The following is a 20,951-nucleotide window of genomic DNA, read 5'->3' as shown; positions in this document are numbered from 1 at the left end:
ACCAGCCCGCCAAAGACATCTGACAAAGGGCGTTTGTCCGCCAAAGCACACACAGAAGACGCGAGGGTCAACTCCAAAGAATTATATAAATAATACCACCAATAGATATAGATAAGAGAATAGCCACTTAGGCTTATAGCTAGGGATAACATCCTAGGGTTGTATGTTTCACAATGAATATAACGACAGTAAATCACCGTTAACATGCATCAAGTAGAACTAACAAGTATCAAACACACTCATCAACTAAGTCAGTATGCATGTTGCATGAGATGATATGGCGGTTAACCCAGTTAACCAATGCATTCCGGAAAGGGATGGACATCAAACGGATCAATCCTAGCACCAGCAACGGTGGGACCATTTCTGCCCGCGTGCCTCTTACCTAGAAATTTCAAAACTGAAATCCCAAAAACCAAATTTGACAGGGACGTTATTAACGACGTTTATGACAACTAATCCTACTAGCACTAAGCTAAGGCGATAGTTTTCAGCCTAAAGGTTGAAGCTTTACTCCAAAAACTCCAAAAATGGGTATTTAAGGCTAAAATTGATTCCGGCGGAAATCCGGCGGCATAACGGAAAATCTAATCCGGCAGAAGTGATATTGGGCACATAAGGAAGAGGTTTAGAATCAGAAATGAAATATTCAGGATAGTTTTGCAAAAACTTCAAAACTATCAGCTCAGAAAAGTCTACAGAAAAGCTATGGAAAAAGCGATCAGAGGTAAGGATTAGCGACTATACCTCGAAGCCTTGAAGCAGCAACTAACGGATCAACGATCAAGCAAGAAATGAACAAAAACTCTTCTTCCTTATTCCTTGGTGAAGCTCGCGGGTTTGAGGAGAGAAAATGGTGGAGTTTTGTGTTTTCTTCTCACTTGCTTGCTATATATAGAAGATGGCAAATCGCGGGAAAATGAAAGTTTCGCGATTCTGATTTTTCCGACGTCATTCTCCGTGAATTCTAAGATAGGTTTTGGCGAAAGAATTCCAACACTAGAATGAGGTCTCCTTGTATTTTTGGCAACTAATGCATAATTGGTATAAAACTATTTTACCCGATAAGTTGCTTTTTGCATCGAATGTCGGAATAGAAAACTTCCTTCTGAAGAAAGATTGAGATCATCAAGAGAAATAGGTGTACGCGTGTGGAATCTTCATTTGATGTTCCGAATAGAAAAAGTCCTCATAGTCGGGTGATTCTAGGGTTTTGAAATACCAGGGTTTCGGTTTCGGCAAACTTCCGATGATTGGAATCGGACGTTCGTAGATCCTAGAGTTTCGCCTCGAAACGATTGTGATATATGGAAAAAGAGAAGTTCTAACATTTCTCTGAAGATTTTTGGAATTAACTTCCATCGTGCCTAAAAGTGAAAAACTAGCTATTTACTCGGGTTTCTGACCTAGGTTTAAGCGTATAACAATCGTGCTATAACTTTTATCGATCATGATGCAATCCTTTGACTTTTCCTGAACTTTCTCCTTCATACATTTATTTCATTTGGTAAACTCTAGTTCAGGCTTCCCTTCACGATACATCAACCCTAATCGTGAATAGGATTCTATTTACTTGGCATAAGTTTAAAAACTTGGGCCTTACAACTCACGTGCTTCCCTCTCTCCTCATACCTCATTTCTCTCTCCAACTGGACGTCCACGTAAACCTCCTCCATTAAGAAATAAACGGTAGGACTAACGTTGCACACGGCCTACAACGTCGGGGACTATCCATGTAATTAAATTAGGTGGGGGACCAAAATCGTGGCATTAGTAAACGTCGGGGACCAAAGTTGCAATTAAGCCTATTTTATAATTATCGAATGATTTAAAATTTTCCTTAGGATCTAAAGTTGAACTAAGTATAAGAAGTTACGCTGCCTCGACATTAAATCTTATATTTAATTCAGATAGTTGTAAATCAATTGTAGAAAGAGAAAAAAAAAAAAAAGAGGGGGGCATGGCCCCTGCTAGGCCCCCCTAGATACACCTCTAATCATTACCCTGAGCGGTGCAAAAGGCTCATAACAAGTAAATGTTAAGCCGGTCATATAGGATGGTCGAAGGTGAAACTTCCACTACTCTAACTAACTGTTTGTCCATATCATTAAGCAAGGCCAACACCTAAAAGCTACCTACATAACATGTTAACAATGGTATACAACCTCTACAATTTTTCATTTCGACTTTAATGAAGTTTTGGTTACCCTTGTAATAAGCATGACTCATAATTGTTTTTTTAGATTTAGAGAATTATCTATCTCCTCTATTCAGGGGCGGACCCACAGCCAAGTCAGGGGGTTCAGATGAACCCCCTGAAAAAACATAAAATTCTACTTACCCCCTTGTAATGTTTTTTTTTGAACCCCCTGAGATTTTATATTTGCACCCAGACCCCACTTACTCCTCTCTCTCCCACACACTCACAGACACGCAGTCACGCTCTCACCCTCTCACTCACGATTCACGCTCGCTCACCAGTCACCACGCCCTCTCCCTCTCGCACGGCGCACCACCACCACCGGCCACCACCACGCCACGCCACCACCATCCACCAGTCCAGCCGCCCGTCTGTTGCGGCTCTACCCTAGGTATGGCTGATTTCCCTAACCCTAAATTGATTTCCTTTCTCTTCTCAAGCTTGATTTTGATGACATGTTTGGTGATTTGGTCATAATCGTAGCCTTAGACTACTCAAATCCCTTCTACCCATCACCTTAGCTTGATTCTCACTTTGTATTTTGTAGTATATATTTGTGTATTTTTGCTATAATCATAGGTTTTAGATGTTCTCAGTTTATGAGGCAAGAGGGGTTTTAATAAGGTTATGTTCTTTGCAAAGAAATTTTGAAATTCTACTCTGGGAAACCAAAATTTGGGCTTGGGAGTGTAAGCTGTAAGGTACCAGACCAAGTTTAGGGAGAGAGAGTTTGCACAGGTCCTTGACAAAACATAATTTTCTGAAATCCCTTCCTAGATGCATTTACACGTGTTGATTTGATAAATAGAGTACGAACCAAGAGAAAAAAGGTGCTGTTATGAAAATAACAATACTTTCATTCAATACTCATAGACATAATGGTCCAATTGAGTAGATTTGGTAAATTTGTCAAATGAGTTTGTAATACTTTGAACTGATTGGGTTGTATAATTTTTGTTTTTCTTACTCATATAAAAGATCCCACAAACCCAAGAATCTGCCCGGGGAGCCTATGATTGTGGTTGGAAGTATCCCTAAGTTTTGTTTTGTTTTTCTGATGGTGAAGAGGTTTTTCTGGGTACAGATCGTTGTTGCTGTCATGAAGTTACAAATAGGAGTTGTTTGTAGGCCTGAACTCTGTAGCTTCATGGTTTTTGCAAGAGACAAGGGTCTGGTAATTGTTTTGCTGTCAATTGGAGGCTGAATTGCTTTTCAAGGCATGTAGCCAAGTAAAGGAGATTGCAGAGGCTGAGTTTTTGCAATAGGAGACTTGGAGTGGTGGGATGTTTTTATTAATTCTGGTGGAGTTGTTTAGCTCTGTTCTGAGCCTTTGGGCTATTGATGTTTTTCGTTTCTATGCTTTGTGTTAAGTGCTCAACTTTGGTTTTCTTATTCTTGTACATTGTATAGACTTTTGTCTTTTTGGGTACCCCTAGTACTCTCATTCAATACATTTAGCTTATAAAAAAAAAAAAAACAGTTGTTTTTAATTATATTTTTATCGATGTACTGATTTGAAAATTTTGAACCCCCTGACCTCGGGGTCCTGGATCCGCCACTGCCTCTATTGCTGGCTTTAGTGTTAATGTATCTTTTGCTAGTACCTCTATGCTATAGACTCCCACCGCACCATCGCCATAAACTACACTTACCACCGTGCACTACCACATGCGATCGGAAAATTTCTTTGCTTAAATTCTGAAAAAACGGAAACCATCAAGAGATATAAATTTCAATTGTTATTGCAATGCGTTAGTATGGATCCAAAAAGGAGAAAACTTAGATTAAATTTTTTATATACAATTCATCAAGTTCTCCAATTAACCTTAATGATAAGCACAAATTTACAACAGAAGCCAGAAGTCTTGACTTCTACACTACAGGCTGGTCATTCAATAATTTTTCTCCTTCCCTGTGATTCTTTTGGCCATTCAAACTCTACCTGTACCCGCAAGATTTTGGAAATTGGTTTGCAGCAGTAATTACTGCTTCATTCTAATAATTTACTATGGTCCTGTATTCTTTTGGAGTGATCCGAGAACCAGGAGAGGGCGCATAGCCTTAGTTTCTGCTTATTAGAGCTCCTGAGAGTTGAGAATCATGTCTTGACCTTCCACAACACCTTTTTAACCTGATCAGTGAAAGTTGGAGCATCTGCATTCTAAATGGGTGGTCTTAAATGCATGTTAGTCAATCTTGTGGTCCATCTTTATACCAGATCACATTCCATGGACCGCGTTTGCTGCTCAACCTTAAAAATAGGAAAATTTAAATATTAACTCAATCACAATCTTCTCATATTATAAGTCTTAGTCTAGTTAGAGTGCATGTTTTTGGCACTGGTTCAGGTTAGTTACTACTGTAACCAACTCTGCTATGTTAGATTCACTACTAGTCTATAAATAATGTACAAGGCTTCTACTCATAACAGAATGTGAATAATACTGTTACATATTTCTTAGATTCAATCTCTCTCTCTTTCTCACTCTCCTTATGTTATCCAAAAAGTGTCCTACCCAACCCATTTTCTCCCTCCCCCACATAGAGGAGTTAGAGAGCGAATAAGGGCTAGTTTGATTCCCTTCTCAATTTTCTAAATTTGAAAACTATGTTTAGAAACAATTTTCAAAACCTGTTTTCTAAAAGAAGGAAAAAAACTATTTGAGCCATATGTTTTTCAGATCTGGAAGACCTGTGACTTGAAAACTAAAAATGAGAACATAAATTAAACATCTTTGAGATGTTTTGGGATTTCAGTTTTAGAAACTGAAAACAAGAACTGTTCATAGAAACCTTAAACCAATGGCGGAACTATGTTGAGACAGGGGAGGGCCAAACTTTATAAATACTTTTATATATGTATTATATATATGCATCTTATAATATAATACTCAGTGTGCCCCAGTGGTTAGTGATATCCCCTTTGCCTGTAGAGACAAGGTTCGAATCCTGCCCTGTTGTTTTTTCCATTATTTTAGATTTTACCAGTAGTATTTTTTGGTTACATAACTATGGTAGTATCTGACAACTTAGATAAAAGTATAGAAATTTAAACCTTGTTTATATACTTTTCGTTAAATATTTATTTAAAATTTCATATACATCTTTTTACTTATCATTAATTTTGATTATAATTTTTATACTATTATTACTTATTAGTACATCTATCATACCAATTTAAAATGAATTGCATTGACATTTTTTTCTTTTCATAAAAATTTTAAGAGTTAAAAATATTCCAATTTTAGAATTAAGAATTATATACTAATGCAATATGTTTAATTTCTACCAAAAAAATAAATCATCAAAAGTAAAAGAATAATTTTCAAAAAAAAAGTAAAAGAAATTTATTACTTTAAAAAAAAAGTCTTGTCAAAATAATTAAAAATGACGTTTAAAGGTAAAATAAAATATTAAGAATATTTTTTTTAATATAACAACATTTGAATGTGATGAATTTCTCTAAAAAATTAATAACTAAGTAAAAAATACATTCGGTTTTCAAATAAAAGACTTGTGAGAACGGTTAAAAAAATGTTATTTAAAGGTACAATAATATTATTAAAATCACTATATTGTACGGAAAAACACTAAATATTGATGTATAATCTTTATTTTTATGTTATATATACATACATATACATATATACATATACATATTTTTTTTTTGATAAGCCATATAAATACATATATATATACATGAATTGGAATCTTATTTATTTTAACCCCCTCAATTTTTATATCCTAGTTCCGCCACTGCCCTAAACCCTATTCAGTTCATACCAAACGACTGTTTTTCTTCTTCTTCTGGTTTTAGAAAATGAAAACTTCTACAAAAGAGTAATCAAACAAGCCCTAGAAAACTAATGATTGCCAAATCAGTGAATCACACTCAACCAACATGTCTATTCTGCCACTGTTAATTGAGCTAAGATTTTGATATAAATACATCAGGTTAGCCAACAATGCAAAGTTTCCCAACTATCACCATCGAAATGAATGATACGTACTTTACCTTGAAACTCCAGCTAGAACACGCAAAGTCATGAAGATAAACAGTCCTGCCCAAACTCCAGGAAGTCCAAATATTGGACCAACCAGCAGCAGAAAAATTGAAGAAAATAGTCCAGCTAGCACCTAACCTTAACAGAAGCCATGAACAAAGGACAAAGAGGGATGGTGCAGGCCGGGGAGGACAAAAGGAAATGAGTTAAGAATCTTTTAATTACTGCACTAGATAATTACCATCGAGTAAGCGGCATATTCAAAGTCTGATACCCCATAATAAATCCCATCAATAACAAATGCCAAAGCGTTCACTGGTTGAGATCCAGCAACAAACTGCACATGTGAGTAAATTTCAGATATTTCAAACATCACTATTTATACAAGCACACAAAACAGAATGGAGAATCGAAATGCATGTCACCAACATTAATTAGTCCCACTAAAAGGTTATAGCATGGGTAAAAGTAAAACAACGTTCAAGCACATACATTCTGATGCTGTCAGAAAACATTAGCTTTCAATCTACCCAAAAAGTCTTCAGCAGCCAAGATATGAGTCAACCATAGAAGAGAAAGAAAAGTCTAAATCTAAAAATGAATTAAATATAGAAATACACCCAAATGAAATTCACTTGAACTTGTAACCATGCAACAGTCAATTACATTGATCAATATTGTCAATTAATACTTTCTCGAAAAATAAAACAGTTCATAAAGTCATCCCAACCAAGTCACTTTACAAGATAAGTAATCATGATACTCAATTTGTCAAGACATGAGCAAAAGATAATTTCCCTGTTCTACCTTCTTGGACTAACTCCTTCCCTAGTAAATACACTTGACAATGTTTTCAATCATAAGCATTTCAATTTTGAATTGGTACTTAAGGACCTGACATAGCCACTCAAGTCTCACTTTGGGCAGGGTGATTGCTTAATTTTAAAAGTCAATCCTTGTCAACAAGGGAATGGCATGAAGGCTAACAAAGTGGTAAAAATGTAATTATCTGCAAACAATCGTGTTTCCTTACCAATAGACCTGACCGAGCAACATCCAGAACTTCTGAATCTGTGGTAAATAAACTAGTAAATGCTCCAAACCCAAAGAACAGGATCATAGACAAAGTGATTCCAGCTCCCAGACCAATCTGCTTGAGGATAAAAGAATTCGGGATCAGTATGTTTTAATGTAATGAAGGAAGAAGGGTGGCAGTTTATGGTGATAACCAGTAACCTGTATCACTCTATATATAATGAGGCGTGCTTGAGCATAATTTCCCAGGGAGCAACTACCGGCAAGAAGATCCTGTAAAATAAATGTCATTATAACAACATGACATGGTAATTTCCAGCCAAACTTCAAATCACTAATAATCTTCAAACAGTTTGTTACTGTTAGATCTTCAAGTAATAAGAATTCCACTAATGGTAGAATTTGTAGCATCTTTATCATTTGAGACTATATGATAATGATACACAACCACTTGTTTCATCACATAGTCTTCAACTGTGTTAAAGGACATGGTAGAAATATTGAAATTCTTACTCATAACGTTTTAGTATCTCACTGAAATGGAACATACACACCTTATCATGCAATATGGGACAGTAATTCAACCCTTGCTTAGAAGTTTGATTTCTTTTATTTGGAAAAAAAGTTTTGAAACTTGATGGTACCCTATTTTATTGATTTCCAAGGCAGGGAAAGCCCGCAAATGTGGACCATAATGCATTTTATACAATTTTGTTCTTCTGAATTCATGTGATTTGGAAACTGGACAAGCCAAGCTTCTTATGAGATATGTTTGAGCATCTGGTGGAATTTTGGTATATATCTGATTAAAAAGCCGTGTTAAAGTTCATTGCAATAGTATTATCTAACCTGACCAGCAAGTGCCAAGGCACCAGTGAGCAAAGATATAGACAACCAAACTTGCATGCAAATTTGATGACCTGCCATAGGTATGGGGCCCAGCTTAGCTGCCATAGATGTTGTCAGTGTTATAGTTATGAACACAGCCAAAGTCCTGCCGAGAAGAAAACCCCCTGCAAAGCAATAGTTTAAATTTAAAATTAATCCACATTGCTCCTTATCTCACATCATTGCTTCGGTCAAGTCGTAGTATGGGGCGTAGAGGATCCAAGTGGTTCCTCCACTATTGAGGGTTTATTCTAGAATGGGGCGTAGAGTTGAGGGTTATTTAATTGTGTACTTCATATTTTATTTTAGGAGAGAATGTTTTATTATTAGGAGTTATCTTTTATTTTTAGGAATTTTAGGGTGATATCTTTATTGAGTATTATATATAGGACTTGAGTGTTAGGAGTGGAATCTATCTGAGAATTATTAAGTTTGTAAGGGAACTAGCCCTGTTTTGGAGGAACCAGACTCTATTCTTAATAAATTTCAGACTATTAATTTCTTGCAAATTACTTTATTACCCTTATTTGAGTGTTTGGCTTGTTAGGGATTTTTCTACTCTCTAACAAAAGCAATGAAAATCATATTTCATGACTAAATACACAAAACCATACAGTATCAGATAGGAGGTTTATATTGTTGTTGCAATCACGTTACAGTCCTTGATATTATGAAACATTGCATATACATATGATTTATGCGCCCACAATTGCAGTAATTATGCAATTGCAGAACCTATAAAATCTCAGTTGTGGTTGCAATTGCAATTGGAGACCACAATTTTAAACCTTGATTATGTTAGAATATACCCAAGTCCTTGAAAAGTACAAATGTTTTAAACTTCACCTATTAGAGGTGATGATTTGTAGTATCCTTTGAAAATAGATTCTATTCAATAATATTATAAAGGCTTAATTGCACTTTTGGTCCCTCACGTTTGCCCATTGTGCGGTTATCGTCCTTAAAGTAAGAAAATTGCAAAAAACGTCCCTCACTTTATCAAACGAAAGCACTTTTAGTCCCTCATCCATATTCCGTCCAAATTTTAACGGTTTTTTGAGAAAAATAATGAAAACTAAAAATAAAACTCTTATTTTCCTCAATCATCTTCATCTCCATCTCTTTCTTCATAATCTTCCCCGAATTTCTTCTCCAAAAATCTTCTCTTCTCCCCCAAAAACATCATCTTCCCCAATTTTCTTCATCTTCTCCCAGTCCCACCACTCGAAACCCCAACCCAACCCCCATTAAACCCACTCCCAAATTTGGAGAAGATGAAACAGTGGGCCAACAGATCCAGTTCCCAACCTGATTTGAGATATTGCATGTATAACTGTTTGAATGAAATTATTACCCTTTTTCTTTATCTGCATTGCATATCTGAAATTTGTGATTGCAATTCACTGGATGCTTGCCCATCAATCGTTATTCCTTGGTGAATTATTTTGGTTCCTCTCAAACTTCTCTGTTCCACAAGTTCATTTGGGTTTTTTTTACTTTTATGTTCCTTTCACCCTCCCCTCCATTTCTGCAAATTAAAACTGTTTCTTGTGTCTCTGTCTATGTGGATTTCTCATTTTGCATATCTGGGTCATCTTGAAAAGAATCCCCTCTAGAATTTCGAATTCTCTTACTCTCAGTGAGGGAAGGAAAAGCTATTCATGCATGGAGATTAAAGATCCGTGTTGGTGATTAAGGGTTTACTATGTTGTAGGAAGTTTTAGAGGTTGAGGGAAGGGTGTTGGTTTAAAGGAGATGGTTGTGGTTTTTATTTTCTGGGTTTAAGAGATGAAGGTTATGAAGAAGATGAAGAGCTTATCTAAAAAAAAAGTTTCTGGAAAACCTGAGAACGTTAGTTTTTTATGGAAACTGTTAAAATTTGGACGGAATATGGATGAGGGACCAAAAGTGCTGCCGTTCGACAAAGTGCAGGACGTTTTTTGCAATTTTATTACTTTAAGGACGACAACCGCATAAAGGGTAAACGTGGGGGGCCAAAAGTGCAATTAAGCCTATAAACATTTTCCAAATCAGTTGATCACCTATGATTCTATTAGCAATATATTTCTAAGAAACACTATTGCATGCTGAAAGTAGATCTAAGGAAGAAAAAGCCACTTGGGCTTGAAGCGTGTACAATGCACAAGCCCACCTACCATGTTCTGAAATTCCACTTTTAATTAGAATAACGGGGGGGAAGGATCGAACTCTAGACCACTTAGTCATAGAGGCTCTGATACCATGTAAAAAGGGAAAAGACAGAGAGAGAAAGAGATATTGTAATGGGACACACTGCAAGGTGCAGCCTCCCTGTAAGACCCAAGTTTTTAAGTTTAGAATAAGTGAATAAAATTCCTATTCGCGATTAGGTTTGATGTATCGTGAAGGGAAACCTGAACAAGAGTTTATTGAATGGAATAAATTTATGAAGGAGAAAGTTCAGGAAAAGTCTAAGGATTGTATCAAAGTCGATAAAAGTTATAGCACGATTGATATACGCTTAGACCTAGGGCAAGAGCACTAGTAAATAGCTAATTTACACTTAAAGACACGATGAAAACTAATTCCAAAAATCTTCAGAGAAATGTTAGAACTTCTCTTGATCGTCTATAAACAAGCGTTTCGATACGAAACCCTAGAATATACGAACGTCCGATTCCAATCGTCGGAGGTTTGCCGAAACTAAATCACTGATAGTTCAAGAAACCTAACATCAACCGACGATGAAGACTTTTTCTATTCGGAGCTTCAAACGAAGATTCCACACGCGTGCACCCATTTCTCTTGATGTTTTCAATCTTTCTTCAGAACGAAGTTTTCTCATCCGACATCAACGGCAAAAAGTAACTTTTCGGGTAAAATCGATTTACACCGACTTTGGATCGTTTGATTTAATTCCAAGAAACCTGTTTTGAGTTCTGGAATTCTGTCGCCAGAACCTATGTTAGAATTCTCCGAGGAATATGTAAGAAAAATCGGAATCGCGAAATTTTCATTTTTCCGCATTTTCCAAAACCTATAAATAGCAAGAAAATGGAAAATTTGGCAAAACTCACCCATTTTCTTTCCCAAACCCGCGAGCACAAGGAGGAAGAGGAGAAGGAGGATTTTCGCCGTTTCTTACCCGATTGCTTCACCGTTCGTTGCTACTCAAAGACTACGAGGTATAGATACTATCCCTCACTTCGGATCGTCAATTCTGTCGTCTTCTTCTATGTCTTTCTGTGCTCAAAGTTTGGAGCTTTTTGTAAAACTGTCCAAATAGCTTGATTTTAGTGTCTAAACATAGTCCCTACGTACCCAAGAGTACTTCTAGCGGATTACATTTTGCCGAAAGTAGCCGAAATGCCGCCGGAATTCATTTCTATAGGAAATACCCATTTTTAGACAAAGTTTCAACCTTTGGACTGAAAACTCTCGACTTAGCTTAGCGCTAGTAGGATTAGTTGTCATAAACGTCGTTGGTGACGTCCCCATCTAATTTGTTTTTCGAAATTCAAATTTTGAAATTCTAAGCTAAAAATATTGACCAAAATACCCCTGCGACAGTTTTCGATCCGATAATTTTTCCGAGTTTAGATTCACCTTAGTTAGGACTAATGATAGCCTAGGAACCAAGTTTGATCGAAGAAAAATCGACACACACAATTGTGATGTGTGGTCGTGAGCACCCAAGGGGGAGGAAGAAAATTTCTTTTTCGAAAACTCGTTCTATCACGCTAGATTATCGTACCTCGGAGTATATGCTACTTCGTGTAACCTTAGTGAGTATTGATTGCTGAGTTTCTGACTGATTATGATGGAATTCTGTGGTTTTTGCTCTAAGGTTCATTTTAGGAATTTCCCGAAGAACAATTAGTTAATGCTTTAGGTGTCGACGCATTCGACTTGATTTACTGTTTATGCACTATTAGTTAATGCTTTAGGTGTCGACGCATTCGACTTGATTTACTGTTTATGCACTTGTTTGTGTTTGACTGAGAAATGTTTTCTGAGGCTTCGGCTGACAATGATGATTATTCATCTATTGATTGTTTTTGAGATTGATTCACATGCTATGTGCTAAATGGTTAATCTAGGATGTGTGATATTTGCTCTAAATGCTAAGTGCTACATGGTTAATCTAGGATGTGTTGATATATGTGTCATGATTGTTGGACTGTGCTAATTTAACTATGTTATTACACATATATCTGTTATGCTTCAGAGTGAGGATAACGGGCATGTTATGCCGAATTTATTTTGAGATTTTGGGAAAGTTTGATGGGACGAACGGAGGTTCGGGCCCTGTTATTGTTCTAGTGGATCGAGACATTCTCTAGGAGTTACTTGGGATTATGGGATCTTTGGAACTCATAAGATTTGCGATAAAAATAAATGGAAACTATTTTACAAGGAAAATTCATAAGACATTAAACAACCTCTAAACCTTTAAATAATGATAACAATCTCGAAGGAAAGCTTAGGATTCAAATATTAGTTTTGGAAAATGAGAAGTGTCGTCGAGTCCAAGTGTTGAGGGAACTATAAGTTCTGAGTATGTTGATACTCATTTGCTCGAGGAGCAGTTTTGTTGTTGGGCTATCTAAAAGATAAGCCGGGAAACAGGTAGTTTCCGAGTATGTTGATACTCTTTGCTCGCTGAGCAGTTTTGACCATCGGATGGAGATGAGTCGGATGATTCGAGGAATCATCACGAGATAATGTGTTTCGTGATTAATGGTCTTTTGTCGCAGAATCGACTTTACCTTAGGGTATTCTTTTTAGAGACAATAAGTTAGCTAGAACACGTGGCGACGTGTCGAGTGAGGTCGGAGACGTTGTTTGGCTAATCACTTTGCATTCATGCACACATTAAGAGGTTAACACACGGTGGGATGCCGGACCTCGGTGGATTCCAAAATGGTCATAAGACCCGGATTTCCGCGTAAGAACACTGCTAGGTGATTCTTAGTAGCAGACCGAAATGACAGACCTTCGGGTTTACTGCTGATCTGACTACCGTTGTTGTTGGTGTAAGAGGCACGCGGGCCGAAATGGTCCCACCGTGGCTGGTGTTAGGGCTGATCCGTTGATGTCCATCCCTCCGGAATGCATCTTGTCAACCGGCATTGCATTTCATGCAGCATGCATACTGACTTAGTTGTTGAGTGTGATTGATACTTGTTAATCCTATTTGATGCATGCTAATTGTTATTATCGTCTTTTATATTCATTGTGAAATATACAACTCTAGGATGCTATCTCTAACTTATAAGCCTATGTGGCTACCCCTTATCTTTACCTACTGGATTTGTTATTTACATAATTCTTTGGAGTTGACCCTCGCGTCTTCTGTGTGTGCTTTGGCGGACTACGCTCATTGTCAGATGTCCATGGCGGACTTGTTTACGATGGTCCACCCTTCGGGGGGGACCAGGTTTGAGATGCTGGACCAGGATGACCCCGGCTCATGGGTGGTCGACCCCGCTGGCCACCGAGCGACCTATTCGGGGAGGATTATGGAGGACCGTGTCGACCGCCTGGGACACTTGACGGAGGGAGTGCTGAGGAGGTACACTGTGAGCTTCAACCTGCCACCCGGCGTGCACTGCGGACCCGGAGTAGGAGCACCACCACCGTCATCTTCGGATGATGAGGACCCCTCAGAGGAAGAGCCTGTGGGAGGGACTTCTGCGGAGTCCAGCTCACCCACTGTTGTTGTTATCAGTGATTTTGGCTCGGGCCCTACGCCCGTGAGGCCAGCACAGGAGCGCATCGGGGTAGCGAGAGGAGGGAGGATGGTGTACATAGACTTGGTCGTTCTGGATTCAGATTCGGACGACGATCACGCTAGCATGTAGTTTAGAGTTCTAGTGTGAGCTCCTCGAGACAGGATTAGTGTAGGAGTAGAGTCTTAGCTCTGACCGTCATGTTTCTATTTGGGGACAGGGTAGTTTCTTGCCAATAGCTTTTTGTGTGGTTTCTCTACAGAAATCACAGAGAGTTGGTTGGACTAGGGGGTCTTGTTTTAGGCCGTTTGGGCTAACTTATTCTCATTTTTGAAGGATTGTGTTGCGGACACTTAACCTTTCCTTTTGGACTGTACATATTGCCTACGGGCGTTACTTTCTGTTACTTCCCGTCACTGGAGGATACTCGTGACGTGGTTTGCTACTTACAGCGGGGGCTGTAATTATTGTATATTAGTTCTGTTATCTTTTGTTGTTGAGTTTTATTTCTTTCAGTCTTTGATTCTATTATCGAAAAAAAAAATATTCACGTTTTTCCGCTTTAAGTTTCTTTTTGGTTACTAAAGTGACGCCACCGAAATCGGGGTGTTACACTCCCTCATATATATAATACTAGGTCAAGAGTAGTACAACGTGTAGTACAAAGTACGAACTTAAAGTACATATGGGTCTGGCCCATAGACTCTACGTCTAACCCTAACTCTTAACATAATCCTTATTGCTAACATAATTCTTATCGCTAACATAGGGTATAGCATGCCTATGTCCCAAGCCCGGGTAAAGGAGGAGGGTTGTGCTAGGTCTCGGCAGCCAACGACAAAACTCATCGATATCTTCCATATTTATTAAACATAAAATCAACAAAAACAAAAAATTCATGTGATGCACAATAGTACTAAAGATAAGGCATTGTTGAGATGTTAACAAGTTAAATTTCCTATCCACAAACATAAACAAATGATTTAGCAGAAATTCATAACTTCAATTACAGTATTAATGTTTCTTTAAGGGGAAGGAGTAAAGACAGCCAAGGAATAATTCAACTAAATTGAAAAACAGGTACCAGATTTCAGACATTAAGAAAGTTTCCAGCACCTGAGATTACAAGAAAAGCCTTTTGTTATTTACACATCTAGAAAATCATTTACCTCGACATGAACTCCTATTTCTCCATTATCTACTTGCTCTTCAGTAAATGAAAAGGTAAAATGAAGAAAAATGTGAAATGGTTTTCAAATTCATCTAATATTCTATTTTGTAACATTATGTTGAGCCTACCGGATTGTTTGGTTGGAGGAGAACGGAGGGGAGGGGAGGGAAGGGGAGGGGAGAGATTTTTAAAATCTGATTTTGTTTGGTTCAAACTTTAGGGGGGGAGGGGAGGGAAATGGAGGGGAGCAAAATCCCTCCAACCTCAATTTTTTGTTCCCCCAAAAGTGGGGGAATTAGGAGGGGAAATAAATTTCAGACAAAAATAACCCTACACAAATCTAAAAATTACAATTTTTAATTTTTTATCCTAGGTTTCCCTTCTTTTATTTACTTCCTTCTTCATACCAACTGCCGGCCCCTCTCTCTGCAACCGCCTCTTGTGCATGGTCTGGCGGTGTTTCGCCTCTGTAGTGTGCCGGTTTTGGTGTTCTTATTTGGTTTCCGACTCTGGAAGATTCGTGGCTCTGTTCGCCCTTATTTTGGGTGGAAAAATTGGTTCAGCTTCGCTTAAAATTGGGTCTGTTTTTTGCGTTCTTAATCGAGGCTCTGTTTCTTTGACGATTTGGAGTTTCTTTCCTGACGTGGTTGAGTTTCTGATTGCCCTTGATTTGGTTGTAATTTCCGACTCTGTTCTTTGGTGATTTGGGACTCTGCCATTCTGTTTTTGTCTTAAAATTGGGTCTGTTACGTTTCTGTTTGCTTTGATTATATTGTAATGGCATTGTAATTCAAGTAAATATTGTTATTGGGTATAAAAGTAATTTAAATTATATAATCTCTTCCCTCCCTTCATGAACAAAATAAAAATAAGTTATTTTCCCTCCTCTCCCCTCCTATGAACCAAACATAATAAGTATTAAAATCTCTCCCCTCCCCTCCCCTCCATTAAAATCCCTCCCCTCCCCTCCCTTCCCTTCCTTTGAACGAAACAGTATGTACATTTAATATATAAGACGAAAGACCTGTAACAAAAATTATTGTTTAAATGATCTTGTTGTCAGCGACGTCAAAATTTTGGTTCTTTCCATAAAATAAAAACAGAAGTTAAAGGGAACATTCAGATTATGGTTTCAGCAATTAAGTCAACTATGCAATTTTCATTATATATTTACCATGGAGTTATTGCAATTCAAATTTTCACATTATGTAAAACTACATATTTTTCTTGATTTACAAAGGTTGTTTAAGTGTTCATTTCTTGTAAAAATTGAACTATTTCTAGGCTCTGAGCCATTATAAATTTCGAACTTTAGATTGCTTCTGATTAGAATTTTTGACATAGTGTTCTTGCGAGAAGACTCCCAGAAAGAAATTCCTAATTTCAATTGTACGTAACATATAAAGTAAATTGAGTAAGCTGCTGCAATACTTGCCAACAGCGTATAGAGGTGTCTTTGTATCCATAAATCCTCGGAAAGTGCCTTGTACAGCTAATGCAATCACAATTGCTGGAGCACCAAAGGCCCTCAGTGTAAGGAATTGCTGGGCAGGTCCACGCATTAGAGAATCCTGTAAAGCATAAAAAATATAACTAATGATGCATACAAAATCCATTCTCAGTCTAAGAATATGAAACTAAATTTCAAGTATATAAAATCAAATGCCCATAGAGAAAAAAATGCTTTTTCAAGCATACAAAATTCATTCTCAGTCTAAGAATATGAAACTGATTTTATTATATTATATTTCTAACCGGCCCCCTCAGTCAAGAACCCGTTTGGGCTTGAAGCATGGACAATGCACAGGTCGACCTACCATGTGCTGAAATTCAACTTTTTATTAGAAGAATTGAGGGCGGCAAGGATCGAACTCTAGATCGTTTGATCATAGAGACTCTGATACCATGTCAAAGAACCAATTATTCCAAAAGCTTAAGCTGTTGGATAAAGGCCACATGAATGATTTTATATTATATTCCTAGCAAGTAAAATAGAACTTTAATAATATTCTAAATTTGAAACTGATCCTACCAGTATAATTTAACAGCCCCCTGCAAGTTCAAGGAGGGTGAGTAAGGAAGAGCTTGTCAGCCACCTTGAGCTTGTCTCTGAGTGTGAAAACCACAATGGAGACAAGACTTCGGTGCAGACATCACTACTACAGAAAAGGCTTTTCGCCACGGTTCCGCACGCCCTTTAGCCACGGTTTAACCGTGGCGATAGCGAGCGTGGCAATTTCTCTATTGCCACGGTTCAAGGTTGAACCGTGTCAATTGGTTAGCCTATTGCCACAGGTCATCAAGTGTAACCGTGGCAATAGAATCTACATATGGCCACGGTTACGTACTTAACCGTGGCAATAGGGTACACATATGGCCACGGCTACGCGCTTAACCGTGGCAATAGAGACCTTATTGCCACGGCCCAGTGCCTAACCGTGGCAATATGTAGACTCTATTGCCACGGTTATGGTCTGGGAAATTGCAACATCCAGATTTTTTTTTATTTGACCTGTTCTATGCATAAATTGCAGTACATTTTTTAAGAAATAAATTACATAAAATCTCATGTTCAGAATAACATTAACATATTCTAGAAGATAATTACTCAAATGTGCCAACAACAAAACAATACTAAAACCCATGTCACTTAACAAATTTGTCTAAAAATACTAATTGTTGTTGAGAACACACTCTCTCAAGAACTTAAACCAAATTAGCTACATCAGTTCAACAGAAACTATTAAACCTGCACTTGAGAATGTGTCACTCATTGTATGAGAATATAGCCATGTAAGATAAGAATTTCATTTAATTATAAAAAGGGAAATACGGGCAGAGCTTGAAGTTTTCTTTGTTTTAATTAACATATTTGGCAAACCGCAAAACATAGAATACATAAATTGTATGTCCCTTGGCCATATGGCTCCTTCTAAAGATTTCTAGGCTAATTACCTAAATGATACTAGTTGGTGACTCACATATCCTATATTCTATGAAACACTAGGAGAACGAAGGGAAAAGAAACTTCAGATATTGTAGACTTATAGTCATTCCTTCTACAAGAAAATATGACAAGTTGACCTGCACTGATCTCATCCTGAACTGAGCATAAACCCTTTCTGAGTAGGCCAACATGAATGATGATCTGAAATGTGAAACTACAAATAGTGAATAACTTCATAAGAAAGTCATGCTTACTCTCGTAACTGATAATAACAGCAAGACACATGACTTTTAACAGCTCCCATAGGGAAAAAAATTAAATAAGAGATGTATTCACACTAGGTCAGTGGCCAGCTAAAACACCCTTTCACACTATCTAACTTTTTAAGCTATTACACTGTTACATAAAGTAGAAAATATATACTACAAAGTTCAGTCCCGACAGATTTTTTCATCTAGTCATTGTTTCACACCATAGAAATTCATGATCTTAGTTAGGAAATTTTCAAATAAACACAGCTTTATAATCAATTCACTATCTCACTATCATACCTGCAACCCAGTTTTGATACGAACAAATTCATCCAAATACATTGAAAGCTTGTGGGGGACCTGATATTCAGTAAAAGAGACTTAAGGCTGGAAGCAAGTCACAGATGATACAAGGAACAAGAGGTAAATTACAAGTGTAATGTTTACATGTAATATGATCTTCTGACCCATAGAGAAAGAGAGGAATTCATTCAAAAGAAATTGCTGGAAGCATGAATTGAAAAATATAAGCATATTAAAGCAAAAAATTAAAAGTATTATAAGCAAAGTAATGCCATATTGTAATCATGGAAGTGCTACCACCTTCAAAGCATTAAGCTGTGTCACAAGGTCATCTCTTGTAAAACCTCTAGCACTGTTTGCTCTGAAATTAGCACAAATATATAGCTTTAGCTATGCATTATCTGTGTTACATGCTACTTTCAGAAACATAGTAAAGTTACTTAAGACAAATGTGAGATGAAGATTAACATAGTAAAGTTACTTAAGACAAATGAAGGACATGCTTTAAAATGAATATGTGCAGGAATCAACAAAGAGTAGTCCAAAAATGCAGATATATAAATCACAGTATATCAACTTGTTTCCCACAATTATTTGGGAGCATGCCATGATTTGTTAAATTTCATAATGAAGATAAATTTTATGGCAACAATAAAAGTGTCTAATCTAATGGCAGTTTATCTAATTCAATATGAAATATCACCAAGTATGTGTTGCTCATTTACTTGGTATGGTTTTTTAAACATGAGTTCATGAATTACGGGATAAGAAAAAGGTCATGAACTTTTCTAACTACATTGCGACTAACCTGCCAATACGAATGTCAAATGTTCGAACAGTTCCATCAACAATTCCCCCAATAATTTCAATTTTTGTTAAGCGAACAGACATCACACTGTCTCCAAATGTGTCAATAATCTGCACATGAACTACAACTCATGATCAATAAACCAGTAGAAAGCTAATGAGCGCATTCAATGTAATGAGGTGAAAAAAGAGTTTTGGATTGTGAAGAAATCCACCTGAATTGGCTCAGTGCTGTGGGATCTGCAGTCCCAAGCACGCAATGATTGATCATATCCCGCTGAAACTATAACAGATGAATACTCATTGAATTTTACACCATTTATCTGCAGAAGAAATTAACAATCAGAAACTACAAACTATTGCAAACTTAGATCCAAGGTCCCAAGGACAACATATATTATAATGACAACAACAATCATTGAGAGCTCAAGAACATTACTCTCAACGATGTTGAGCTCTTATTTTACCATTGAATACGAACTAAACATGGATTGTAATAAATATTTACAGGGGTATTGAATTGATAAGAACCTCGGGAGAACTATACCATAAAAGCTAGCCATTGTAGTTTGAGAGAACTTATAAACCTCACTCTAGAAATCCCATACTTCCATTGTAGGACTCAAGACCTTGCAATTGGATCCTAACAGGTAATTTATGTTGAAGGTGCATATTGATATAGGTCAAAAACGGGTGCATCTAACTAGTCTCATTTTTAAAGGCAATAACAGTAACATCACTCAAACAAGAGGGAATGGTAAAGATCATAGCAACTAATTATTAACTGCTATGCTAAAATCATTATCCATCACTCCCATTCGGTCAAAGAGAAAATGATCTGGTATTTTACACATAATGGTACTAAGAAATGAAAATGCTGTATTGAGAGGTGAGAAATTGAGAATAAGAGGTACCTCACCATTATGGCCTCGAAATTTCCTAATTACACGACCAGTCGCAACATCCCAATAGAAGATCTGTCGATCTCCACCGCAGGAACATAACTTGGAATTATCCCTACAATGAATAACAGTTAGCTAGCTCCTCACCAGTAGTACACTCACATTCATCCTCAAACACAACTCAAAATAAAAACAACTAGGAAATATGAGGAAAACTATGGCCAGAGCACTCTATATCGCTGCAGCTACCACAAAGGACTGTCCAAGCCTAATCTTTCACTATCCAGATGTCGCACATAGGAAGAGAAACAGCCCACAGCAAGCAAAAAACGACCATTAGAAACAGATGGAAAAAGAGGAAGCATGGCAGCAATGACAACATAAATAGCACCAGTTCACACTCTCCCGCAACCACAGCCAGCAAGCTAAATTAACATATTTGAAACAAAGGATTTTGAAAAAAGAGCATTCTAGTGCAAAACAACATTCAGGGTGTGCAACCTTTAAAAGAGCAACAACGTTAGAAGCATGAGAGTAGGCCATGGATATTCTAGAACATCATAAAAGATGAAAGACTAGTTCTAACAAGCAGGAAGAAAATAGATACTTAGCACTCCTCACCCAAAGGCATCAGCTAACCATAGGTTACTGCATAATACAGAATCTATCAATCCTTCAAGACCAACTGTCCTGACTTTCATTCAAGATCAATAAACATAACTAAAAAAATTC

At 37.2% G+C, this 20,951-nt stretch overlaps 2 long non-coding RNA genes across 2 annotated transcripts; both read right to left on the bottom strand.

Moving 5' to 3' along the window:
• Window positions 1–4,332: 4,332 nt before the first annotated feature.
• Window positions 4,333–7,497, bottom strand: LOC130735271 (uncharacterized). The gene is made up of 3 exons (XR_009018362.1): window positions 7,238–7,497; window positions 6,216–6,541; window positions 4,333–4,451 (listed from the first exon to the last, which is right to left on the bottom strand). It is a non-coding gene; the product is annotated as an uncharacterized LOC130735271 (long non-coding RNA).
• A 10,311-nt stretch (window positions 7,498–17,808) lies between these two features.
• Window positions 17,809–18,854, bottom strand: LOC130735272 (uncharacterized). The gene is made up of 3 exons (XR_009018363.1): window positions 18,811–18,854; window positions 18,508–18,567; window positions 17,809–18,157 (listed from the first exon to the last, which is right to left on the bottom strand). It is a non-coding gene; the product is annotated as an uncharacterized LOC130735272 (long non-coding RNA).
• Between the last annotated feature and the right edge of the window lie 2,097 nt (window positions 18,855–20,951).

Source organism: Lotus japonicus, chromosome 2 (genome assembly GCF_012489685.1).
Source record: "Lotus japonicus ecotype B-129 chromosome 2, LjGifu_v1.2".
Taxonomy (NCBI): Eukaryota; Viridiplantae; Streptophyta; class Magnoliopsida; order Fabales; family Fabaceae; genus Lotus; species Lotus japonicus.
The sequence above is the reverse complement of the archived record's forward strand: the minus strand, read 5'-3'. Positions and strand labels throughout refer to the sequence as shown.